A 12,040-nucleotide genomic window follows, 5' to 3' on the forward strand; every position below is an offset into this window, starting at 1 on the left:
TCTTCTCCATTTGTTAAGCTGGCTGCTTCTCCCCCATCCCCATCCCCATTCCCACCCCCACCTCACTTCTAAACCGGGTTCTCGGCACTCAGATTACCAGGCATGCTGTGCTCACATCCATCACATGAGGGCCCAGTCAGGCAGAAGAACAGGCGTGTGGGGCTGGTTGGGCGTGACTGACTATTGCGATGAAACCTGATTGGGGCAAGCACAGTTCAAAGATTATCACCTGAGCACCATTTTCATACAACTTCAAGGTTCCCCGATGCATCAGGAGTTAACCTTGATCAGAAGAAGTGATATGCAATCCTGAACCTTTTCCAACCCAACTCTTTTTTTTTTTTTTTTAAGATTTTATTTATTTATCTGACCGAGAGACACAGCGAGAGAGGGAACACAAGCAAGGGGAGTGGGAGGAGAAGCAGGCTTCCCGCGGAGCAGGGAGCCCGATGCGGGGCTCGATCCCAGGACCCTGGGATCATGACCTGAGCTGAAGGCAGACGCTTAACGACTGAGCCACCCAGGCGCCCCTCCAACCCAACTCTAATGCCCTATATAATCTTCTAAACTCAGGATCTCTACAAAGGACATTTCAGTTCTTCTGTATCCCTGATTGATAGACATAAATTACCAATTTAATAAAATTTATCAAATTCTCATATAGGCAATGGAATTTTGCAACCTAAAGAATTTGATTTCTTAATATATGGGTAATATTTGAAAATATTTTAAAGTGTAATAATTGGATCAAGTTTGTCCAGGACATTCTGTTTCTCCTAGAAGTAAAAGTCTAATATAGAAAAATTAATATCATGCATATTTTGGAAAATCTTTCATATGTCAGGCTGTATAGAGTTTAATAGAAAAGCATATTAACTAGAAATTTCAAAATAAGCTGGTGTCCAGAGGAAACAATCATTTCTTTGATTATGTTTACAGTTTATTAAGGGTCAATATCACCCCTTAATCCCTCACTCTCACCACCTCTCTCTCTCTGTCTCTTTCTGTCTCTCAGTCTGTCTCTCTCTCTCCACACACACACACACACACACATACACACACACACACACACTTCTATTATTTATATGTACTTTGATGGGGTATAATAGAAACCAACTTTAAGTCTATGAAAGAGATCTATCAAAAGGAAACTAGGTATCACACAAAACTAAGTTGAACAGCTAAGCTCATAGAAACCTCAAGAGCAGGAATTCATAGACTTTATTTCTGGAGCCCTGAATTTAAAAGACCCAGTTACTAATAACCTTAGCTTCTCTATCTCACAATTCAAAATTCTAAATGAGAGATAAATATAAATATGTATATGTGTGTGTATATATATCATCTGTTCACATTCAAAGAGAGAGGATATAGAGAAAGAATGAGAATGAATGAATCTAACTGGTCCTTCTTGGATCAGCTAGTTACCAATAAACCAATTATCTCTGATTGGAGGAAGGACCAAGTCGCACTCCATACACAATTTCTAGAGGCCCACACCAGTGAATCTATTGAGAGAGTAAATTGGCTGAGAAAGAGTCTCCTGTATATATATGTATATGTGTATAATAGGGTAGCTAACCAGATCAGGAGGTACTTACCTCAGATGTGGTGGACACTAATTTTTCCCATTGGTTGCTTTCAATTTGTCCTGTATTGCATATTCCTATTATTGGTAGGGTTATCATCCCTGACGATTCAAAAAAGGAAGCAGTAACCAAACAGATAACTGATCCCATAAAAAAGAAAGGTTAGGGCAAATCTCCACACCTGGAATTGATAAGCACTGGGTTTTCAAGGTCTTCCAGGAGCTGAACTCTGGCAGGTACTACCTGTCTAAGAGGAATACTAGCTACCATATATTCTTGCTAATTTCACATAGGGTAACTTTGCTCTAGTTTTTCTTTTTTAGTTTTTGGGATCCATTTCTCGCAAAAGGATTGGGCAATAATGGGTGTAGAACATCTCCCTTGGATTTGTATCAGAGAAATGCTACCCCTTGATATTAGTCATCTCATTTTGAATGTCCTTGAATTAATTCCAGCAATAATCATCATATGTATCTATTTTTAGCAAATTGGCACTTTCTGAAATATTGAGCTGTTATCTCCATATGCACCAGTTTGCTCTAAATGTAGAATTTTGGTAATTAGCCTTACATCCATTATTTATAATCCCAGTTCCAATAACTATTCAGAAAATGTTATTTTTAAATGAAAATTTGAAAGACCCTAATATCTTCCCATTAACAACTATATAAAAGAACTAGATAAGGAGAGTAAAAAATAAATTAATTAAATGATCTCCAAAGGTTAAGCAAAAATTGGCTGCTTCAGAATCTAAATCTAAATGACTTCAGAATCCCTTAGCACAACTAGCCAAGGAACTGGCATAGACCAGGGGCTGTTAGAATGCAAATCCTCTTCCCACTCTTACTTTGTTTTGGTTCAGAAACCAACTTACCTGCTTGGGGTATAAGATGAGAAGTAAAATCTCCTAATTACCAAACTAGATCCTTAACAGCTATTCCAAAGATGCCTTCCACAGTTCCATCTAAACTCCAGTAGAGGCAATTGTCTCCATTATTTACCTCCCCACCCCGCCAATTAAACCAGAATTTCTTTAAAAAGAAAATTCTCAATTTCTAATACTTAACTTGCAGTTAAATTTCTAGGTATATGTCCTATTGAGGGCAGCTCGATTTGGCTATCCAGACTCTTACATATAGGGCTCTGGGCGGGGGAAGAGCAATAGGTATTGGGTATGATTTGGTGGACATTGCATTGGAAGGTCCTTTCTCTTTAAATCACTTTTAAAAAGGTGTTATTTTATTTGAGAGATGTAAATTAATAGTGAGACTTTATAAGTGGCCCATCATCGATTTACTCCATTTCATCTTTACCTAGGCATTTGAAGAATTTTTCTTCCAAAGTTTTATTGGATTAATGTTTCTAAAAACTTCTGAGATTTTCAAAAGGAGGGAGAGCATGATATCATCTCATTTAAAAAAACATTCGCTTTTTCTTTACTCAGATCTGATGTGGGGGTTTGGTTTATTCAAATGTATTTTGTTCTGAAGAGTATCTTTTGCAATCTTCCCTTAACCTTGCATCTCAAGGACTTGTTTACTCAGATCACCTGGGAAAGCTACTCTGGAGAAATCAGGTTGGTATTTAGTATTCATTTGAATAAGTCTTTCATGCTAATATAAATTCAATGTTCCTCATGGCTTTGATTGCCTTTGATTGAAAGACACTGGGGTGATAGCTTTTGATAACTCAGCCAGATTTGTGCTCCATACTGAGAGTTGTATAGAAAACATGAAGACCTTGTTTCTTGTATATTTTTTCTTCCATCTTGAACTTCATACCTTACATCTATGGGGTGAAACCACTATAGAGGAGGAAATGAAGATTACTATAATTGAAAAGGGAGGAGGAGCTATAAAACAGAATTACTCAGTTTGGAATTGGGCCATAACCCTCTAGTAAAAACTGTCATGGGAAATTTAATGACCACAGATGGCTCCGACTTCACTTCTGAACGTCAGCTGGAAGATGCAATAAGCCCACAATAAGCCCAAGAACAGGCGTATTCAGGAAAGAATCCAAGAAGTTTGGGCATTAGTTTACTTATGTATATTCAAGCACACTCAGGACCAAATTCAGGTTTATCCTCACTTAAGCAGGAAGAAACTATTGATTCTTTTCTTTTCCTTTTTTTTTTAACATTTTATTTATTTATTTGAGAAAGAGAAAGAGAACAAGAGAGAGCCAGAGCATACGCAGGGGGAGGAGCAGAGGGAGAGAGAGAAGGAGGCTCCCCGCTGAGCAGGGAGCCCGATGCGGGGCTCGATCCCAGGACCCTGGGATCATGACCTGAACCTAAGGCAGACGCTTAACCAACTGAGCCATCCAGGCACCCGAAACTATTGATTCTTGACTTAGAAAAGAAATGCCAATTTTGTCATCACAGGTATTGCCCTATTTTACGCAAGACTGTATCTTTCTTTTTTTTTTTTTTTAAGATTTTATTTATTTATTTATTTGAGAGAAAGAGAGAGAGAGAAACAGCATGAGAGGGGAGAGGGTCTGAGGGAGAAGCAGGCTCCCCGCTGAGCCGGGAGCCCGATGTGGGACTCGATCCCAGGACTCCGGGATCATGACCTGAGCCGAAGGCAGTCGCTTAACCAACTGAGCCACCCAGGCGCCCCAAGACTGTATCTTTCAATACTTAACGGGTTTTTCTGCAGGCCTCTCCAATTCTACGTTATCGTTCTAGTGACGTTGGAACTGATTGGCTCATGAACAAACTGAAATTTATTTTATTAAATATATTTTATCAATATTGTTACTTTGAACTTGGGTATACTGTAAAAATCTATCCATAAAGAATCAAACTATAAGAACCATAGGAAAACCAACAGAAAATTTAATTTCCCCATAATCCAAGATTTTCAGATACTAGAAATATATATATTTTTTCTTTTTATTCTTTGTTGGTGCCTCAGAAAGTCTCATGTTAAACTAATTATCTTCTCCCTAGGTTAGAACTCTGACTCCTCTACTCTTGATAATATCTTTGAGAGATAACAGCACATTCCCAATTTCCCAGCTCATAACCTGGGAATAACTGATTATTCATCCTTCTCTCACAAAAGCCATAATATCAGTTAGCAAATTCTACTTGTGGTATCTTTCACATCTGTCCTTTCCTTCTTCTGCCAGCCTTTTTCGACCAGCAATCTAAAAGACAACCAAGCCTTAAGGCCTATGAATGTACATAATGAATTAACCTCTTTCCTATGTGTCTAGACTGGTACTAGGAACACACCATCCTTGTGAGAATGGAGAAGATCATCACTCAAGTCATTTATTTATGTTCTGTGGTTCAGATGAGAAGCTCCAGGTGAGAAAGGCTGGATAGTCACCAAAATTCCTTGCTTTTGGCATTGGCTTTGCACACTGCCTTTTGGTTAATCTTACATTTCACTCCACTTTTTCTCAAAATGTCAATGGTATTTCTTTGTTTACAGGGTTAATTCCAATTTATTTGTTTATGATTGTTTTTAAGGGCTCCTCAGAATCTTGCCCTGCCTTCTACTGGTTCCGTCATTGACTGGGCTTGTGAATTTATTTATTTGTTTGTTTGTTTGTTTGTTTGTTTATTTGACAGAGAGAGACACAGCAAGAGAGGGAACACAAGCAGGGGGAGTGGGAGAGGGAGAAGCAGGCTCTCCGCTGAGCAGGGAGCCCGATGTGGGGCTCGATTCCAGGACCCTGGGAACATGACCTGAGCCGAAGGCAGACGCTTAATGACTGAGCCACCCAGGTGCCCCTAGGCTTGTGAATTTAAACAAATTTAATCTCTTTGGGTTGTCATCTCCTTTAAATTAGACTAAGTTGTGTCTAAGGCCTTCCAGCTTACAAAATAACATGTTCTGTAGCTAAGCTCCTCCTCCACTTCGGCATCCTGTCCCAGCCAGACTTAATATGAATTTAAGTATTAAATGTATTTTTGTTCATTGTCATTTCCACTACTTGCTAAGTCCCCTTTACTTCAATCTTACCCAACCTAAGTCCTGAATCAAGAGTTATCTCATGTTGAAGGCCTTTCTGACTACCACAGTTCTCCGTGATTTCTTCCCCTCTTAGATCTTCAGTAGCATATGCTACCTGTCCCATTTCTTCAGCATACATTAAACAGAGCCTTACTTAATTGGCCGTATGTATTTATATGTACCTGATTTCTCCCAACTAGTTACAAACTCTTTGAAGGTAAGTTATCAAGTTCAGTATCTGGTTCAAGAAACACATATTGATTGATATCTTGATATCTACTCTTCAGTACCTCTGCATTAGACTCCAAGGCAGTATACAATACAAACAGAAGTCTCAGTAAACTCTGGGAAAGACAAGTGGAGCTATCTTGCATGATCTCGCTAGGACATCTGAAACCATGAAACATGTTTTCTCTCTTGAATATCTTTACTTTCTTGGCTTCCATAATGCCTATTTTAGCTCCTTTTTCTCTCTTGCATCTTTGGTTGCATATTTTTTATTTCTGCCCCCCTCCCTTGGCTCCTCTTTCTCTACTAACTGAAAAGTTGGTGTTACCCAGGCTTTTGACCTTTTTCTTGAATGTTCTTCCTCAATAGAAGCATCATGAGTAATCTAATTCATGCCCACAACTCCTACATGGACAAGTGGGTCTCAAATTCTCTAGGCTCTCCAGTCAAACCTACCCTTGTGGGGTCTACCTCGCTTTATATCTAACTGTCCCCTGGAAATCTTTTTCTGACTGCCAACAGGATCCCCAGTCTCAACATACCTTAAAGATCAGTCATCATTTCTTGTCCCCAAATCTCTTCTCCTTTCTCATCCAGTCATTTAAATGGAAACGGAATCCTGATTCATTCCTCCCATCTCTATTTGATCATTAGATGCCACTCTTTTTTCCAGTTTCTATAAGTAAAAAGCCCCTTTCATTCTTCCCTTCCCTCACTCTCTACCTCAAAAATATGTCTTGGCTCTGTCCACTTTTCTCCATCTCCTCTATCATTGCTAACCCCCTCATCTCTCATGGAGACAAATGCAATAGGTTTGGGCTCCTGGATGGCTTGGTTGGGCATCTGCCTTCGGCTTGGGCCATGATCCTGGGGTCCTAGGATTGAGTCCTGCATCTGGCTCCCTGCTCAGCAGGGAGTCTGCTTCTCCCTCTGCCCATACCCCCGACTCAGGCACGTGTGGGCATGCGCTCTCTCTCTCTCGCAAAAATAAATAAATAAAACCTTTAAAACAAACAAACAAACAAAAACCTCAAATGCAATAGCTTTCCCTTCTAATCCCTTTCCTTTTAACCTCAATCCCTTACAACTGTTCTCTCCTCAGTAGCCAGAGTTGTCCTTTATAAAGTGTCTATCAGATCATGTGACTCTCTCACTTAAAAACTTTTGATAGCGGGCGCCTGGGTGGCTCAGTTGGTTAAGCGACTGCCTTCGGCTCAGGTCATGATCCTGGAGTTCCGGGATCGAGTCCCGCATCGGGCTCCCTGCTCGGCGGGGAGTCTGCTTCTCCCTCTGACCCTCCTCCCTCTCATGCTCTCTGTCTCTCATTCTCTCTCTCTCAAATAAATAAATAAATCTTTAAAAAAAAAAAAAAAAACTTTTGATAGCTTTTGGAGTGCCTGGGTGACTCAGTCGGTTTAGTGTCTGACTCTTGATTTCTGCTCAGGTTATGATCTCAGGGTCTTGAGATCAAGCCAGGATCAGGCTCCGTGCTGGGTGGGGAGCCTGCTTAAGATTCTCTCTTTTCGGGGCACCTGGGTAGCTCAGTCGGTTAAGCGGCTGCCTTCTGCTTGGGTCCTGATCCCAGGGTCCTGGGATGGAGCCCCACATTGGACTCTTTGTTCAGTGGGGAGCCTGCTCTGCCTGCTGCGCCCCCTGCTTGTGCTTGCTCTCCCCCTCCCTTTCTCTCTGTGTCAAATAAATAAATAAAATCTTTAAAAAAAAAAAAAGGTTCTCTCTCTTCCTCTCCCTCTGCCCCACCCCCATCACACTCTCTCTTTCCAAAAAAAAAAAAAAACCACTTTTGATAGCTTCCCATTCCACTTAGAATCAAAACCAAACTCATTACCACCAAAGCTTATAAAATATACTCTTGGTACCAAGTCTACTGGACTTTTAGTTTTTAAAACTCATCACACAACATTCCTTTTTCAAGGCTTTGCATGTATTACTCCCTCTACCAGGAATGCTCTTTCTCTGGTCTTTACTTGAGAGGTCTTCTGTGACAAATACATCTAAGTGGTATCCAGGAAGTCACTTTCTAACACATCAACCCACTTCTTTTATTTTCTTTTAGGATTTGCCCTCAATCTGATTTTTAAAAAAATATTTACTTGTTAAATTTCTGGTCCCTGCCTATCTCTTTGAACATCGAAATCTACCCCTCTTCACATGCTACACTCCATTGCAATTATATAATTTCATGGAATAACCCATATTTCATCTTTTCCCTCTTTCTAAACACCATTCCTTTTACCTGGAATGTCTTCCTCTTCTTTTTATATAACGCATTTCTAATTTATTTCCATAATGTGGCTGGAGTGGGTTTCTTCTTTGTGGAGACTCTCTCATCCTCCAGGCAGATATGATGATCCTCTCCTTTCTGCCGTTATTGTGTTAGTATATATTTCTGCTACAACTTTCAACAGACTTAATTATAAATATTCATTAACATGAATGTCTGTCTCTTTTACTATACCAGAGCTCCTTTAAGGTAGTAATCATGTTTTGTTTATTGCCTATGTATAGCCCTAGTTCAATGCTTTGCACATACTAGGCTCCCATTAAATAAAAGTTGAGTAAATGGAACCTATACAAATGGACAAATATCAGTGTCTAGTAAGTAGTATGTGATGGCAAAATTTGGTTAGATCTAAGGCAAAAATCTCCTAGTTCCCACCGATCAATCATGGAACCTGCTCACTCTGGCACAGTTTATAATTGGGCACCTAATAGATATCTCACAGAGCTAAGACTACACAGACTTGGGTTTCGCCCAAGTGGTGCCAGCTGGTTGCTTCAGCAAATAACAGGCACCATTTTGTAGAGAGATACTTCAACATTGACAGAAAGATAGCCATACTTGACACTATGAACTTCTTATGATCTGGGCTAAGGATGAGACAGCCATTTAAAATATATTGCTATAGTCATTTTAACCCATTAATCTGCCTCCTAAGCCTAGTGCTAAAGATCAGCCCTTTCCTAATACCTATAACTGGTGTCTTCTAGTACTGCTCCCACAGGAATCTTGGTGAGGTTTCATATCCTTCTTCTGTATGTTAATGATCTGACCTATATATCTGTATGTACATGTACACACTCTCCCTCTCCTTTCACTCTTTTAAATTTCTAGTTAGAAAAAATATGCATGTTTAATTGTTTTTCCTGGTCCCTGTATATGTGCTATGGAAGCATCCATCCATCTGATATTGTATTTATCCCCAAACTGGTAAACAAATGGAAAGATACTAGTCCATTTACCTACAGGGGAATGAAGAAACAAATGGCCAGGTAATCACTGAGTTAGCAACATCTACGTTATGTCTCTTACACACAAAAATATGATTCCTTCTGGGGAATGGAGCTGAAAAGAAACAGGCTCCCCCTTGGAATTCTGGAGAGGGAGAAATATTTTTCAACTTAGCCTGTCTCCTTTTTAAGAATACTTATGAGAATCAAGAAGGGAGAAGAATGATCCATGCATGGATCCATGGTCACTAGGGAAGGGGGTCCTTTAAACCAAAAGTCACTTTAAAAGGCGGGGTCCCTTTAAACCAAAGCTAAATGACATCAAGATTAAATATACATTTTTGGTCTGGAAAACTTAAACACTTTTTCAAATTTATTTCTTTAGGAAATGATATTCTAGGTTTCAAGCTGCTAACTTGCAAAACAAACTTTGGAAACACTTCTCATTTATAGGTTGGGGTAATGCTCACTCCAAAATCATATTGGGAAGGACCAAAAGAATATAATTTGCCTGCTTAAGGAATGGATGAACATAAGGAAGGCAAGATGAAGCAGACTTCAGCTGAAAAAAAATGAGTCACTTTTCTCAGTTGTACATTTTTTATTTTGGTGATTATGTGGGAGGTGAAGAAGATGCTTGAGTAGTTTGGGTTGCTGAGAGAGTAGATGAGAGAAGCAAGTATTCAACATTGGTTGGTTTGGTGGGATATGGTGGAACTTTGAGAGACCCACCACACATATGTGGAACGACTTGGAACCATTTCTAGAAGAGGATTTATTTTCCATCCCAGTGATCTAGCCATATATTTTTTGTTTCCACTTTCCACAGACTTTTCCATAGACTGTTCTCTCAACAGAACCCTTAATAGGGTGGAAAACCATTTTCACATCAAGGTTCTGGGCTTCTCAATTGATGTATACCCAGAGACACTGCAGTGTCAGGCCACTATAAATTTTAAGTTGCCAATAATTTTATTATATTCCAGGAATAGCCAATAAATCTGGGTTGTTCTGATTAAGCCAAATTTCAGCCACACTGGAAATAAGGGAGATTCTCTCTGGATTCCAGTGGAAGGTCTACAGGTCAGACCTATGTTAGTACAAGAAGACTAGAGAATAGAATAACAAGACCTTCAAGGCATTCTGTACATACAAGCTTTTATTACCTCCTAACATTAAGTGGTGCTATTTTCTCCACCTGAAATACTTTCTTTTCCTCTATTCTGCCAAACCATGTTCTGCCTCCAGAAATTCTGTTGAAATATCACCTCTTTATAAAATCATTTCAGACATTTCCTCATTCCCCATCTGGTTCCATACTGCAATCACTATAGTAACCTCCCTAGTAAATCCTCCTTCCCCATATTGTTTGTGTATATTGGTATATGTTGCATAAATATACATACACACATATACATAGTCAGAGAAAGAGAGAGAGTATTTATATACATTTTATATGTGTATTTGTGTGTTGTCTTTTCCTGTTTCCCTAGACACTGCTTCGGTGTCATTCCTGAGTTCTCTTTTTAGATTTCACAAGGCACTGTACAATATTTGCCCATCCTGGGTCTGCAGTTTACCCTACTATCTTTTTATTTAATCTCCCAGGGAAAAGTTTTCATCCTTTTTCACTATATGTCTGATGGTGATAATTATCATTGACTAGTAGAGCTAAAGGGATTTTACAGTTTATGTAGCTTGTTTGTTTGTTTAATTTCTCTTTAGCCATAGAAACTTTTTGTCCCAGATATTTATCAGAATCCCAAATATGTAAAACAGATAAAGGTGCTGTTGTGGCTAAACAGAGTTTGGTGGTTCAGAGATCTGTCTGGTCAGCATCCCCCTCCTTCCTCTGAGGCCCCTCTGAGGAAGCCTAGGAAGCAGAGTTTTGAAAACACTGATCTACGTCCAGTCCTTCATGGTGCCGATGTTGGGAGTTGTGTGATCAAGGTCATTCAGTACAGGAAGGTTTGAACAGAAATTCCTTCCTATATCAGTACTACTTCTTTCAGAGGATGAAAGAGGATCAGGCTCTCAATTTCTACATGTACAAATTCCTAAATAGTCTAAATTTGTGATGTTAGCATTTATATGGTTCATCAATAGACAGGATTCTTCTACAAATGAAGAAGTACCTTTCCCCCCCCCCACTTTTGACTCATTCATCTTATTTTTCAATTAGTGTTCTTTATCAGGATGAATTTTGTGGGATAATATTTTCCTCAAATACTATATGGATGTCATTCATTCATTCAACAGACATTTATGAATTATGTACTAAGCCAGAAACTATGTGAAATACTGGAAATATAGAAGTAATTTTTTAAAAAAGAAATAATCTTTACCCTCAAGTATAGTGTGGTAGACCTATGTGTGTCTATTTTAAAATTTGTGTCCTAGAAAGTGCTCCTAAATAATTTTATTAATTTCAGTTGCATTTTCCTATTGCTCAGGGAAGCTTCCCATTATAGGCATAAATTAGTGTTTCTTCTCATTAGATATGAGTACCCAACTTGCTTTGGAGGCCTGGAGGGTGAGTTTTGTGAATAAGATAACATTCGCAAGTATTAAGGCTTAAATGCCAGAACTCTAAAGGGTTTTTAAGGATTATATGTGTTAATTCATGTAAATACTTAGAACTATACCTGGCATATATAAGCACTTAATGTTAGCTATTGCTCGTTATAGTTGATGTTGTTGATGATGATGTTGTATCTATATTAAATGAATCCTATGTCTCAGTATCTTTTGGTAGGAATTCTTCAAGGACTAGCTTCTGGACTTTGGAGTGTGTATGTGTACGTGTATGTATGTCTGAGGTTTAACGAACATATAATTGGTTAACTGAAAAATGAGTTATTAATGTCACTGATTTAGATTTTGTACACTCTGCACTCTCAATGCTCTTTAGGGCTAATATATATTGGTTCTTAGAGTCTAGAACTCAGAGATATAACTAGCCTGTCTTACAGATGTGGCCAATAAAATCGGAATGGAACTTTG

At 39.0% G+C, this 12,040-nt stretch overlaps 1 protein-coding gene across 1 annotated transcript in view; it reads left to right on the top strand.

Annotated features, from left to right (window-relative positions):
- The window catches only part of GAP43 (growth associated protein 43), a 99,835-nt gene that overhangs the window by 8,138 nt on the left and 79,657 nt on the right, over positions 1-12,040 (top strand). The window lies entirely within an intron of this gene.

Source organism: Neomonachus schauinslandi, chromosome 1 (genome assembly GCF_002201575.2).
Source record: "Neomonachus schauinslandi chromosome 1, ASM220157v2, whole genome shotgun sequence".
Lineage (NCBI taxonomy): Eukaryota > Metazoa > Chordata > Mammalia > Carnivora > Phocidae > Neomonachus > Neomonachus schauinslandi.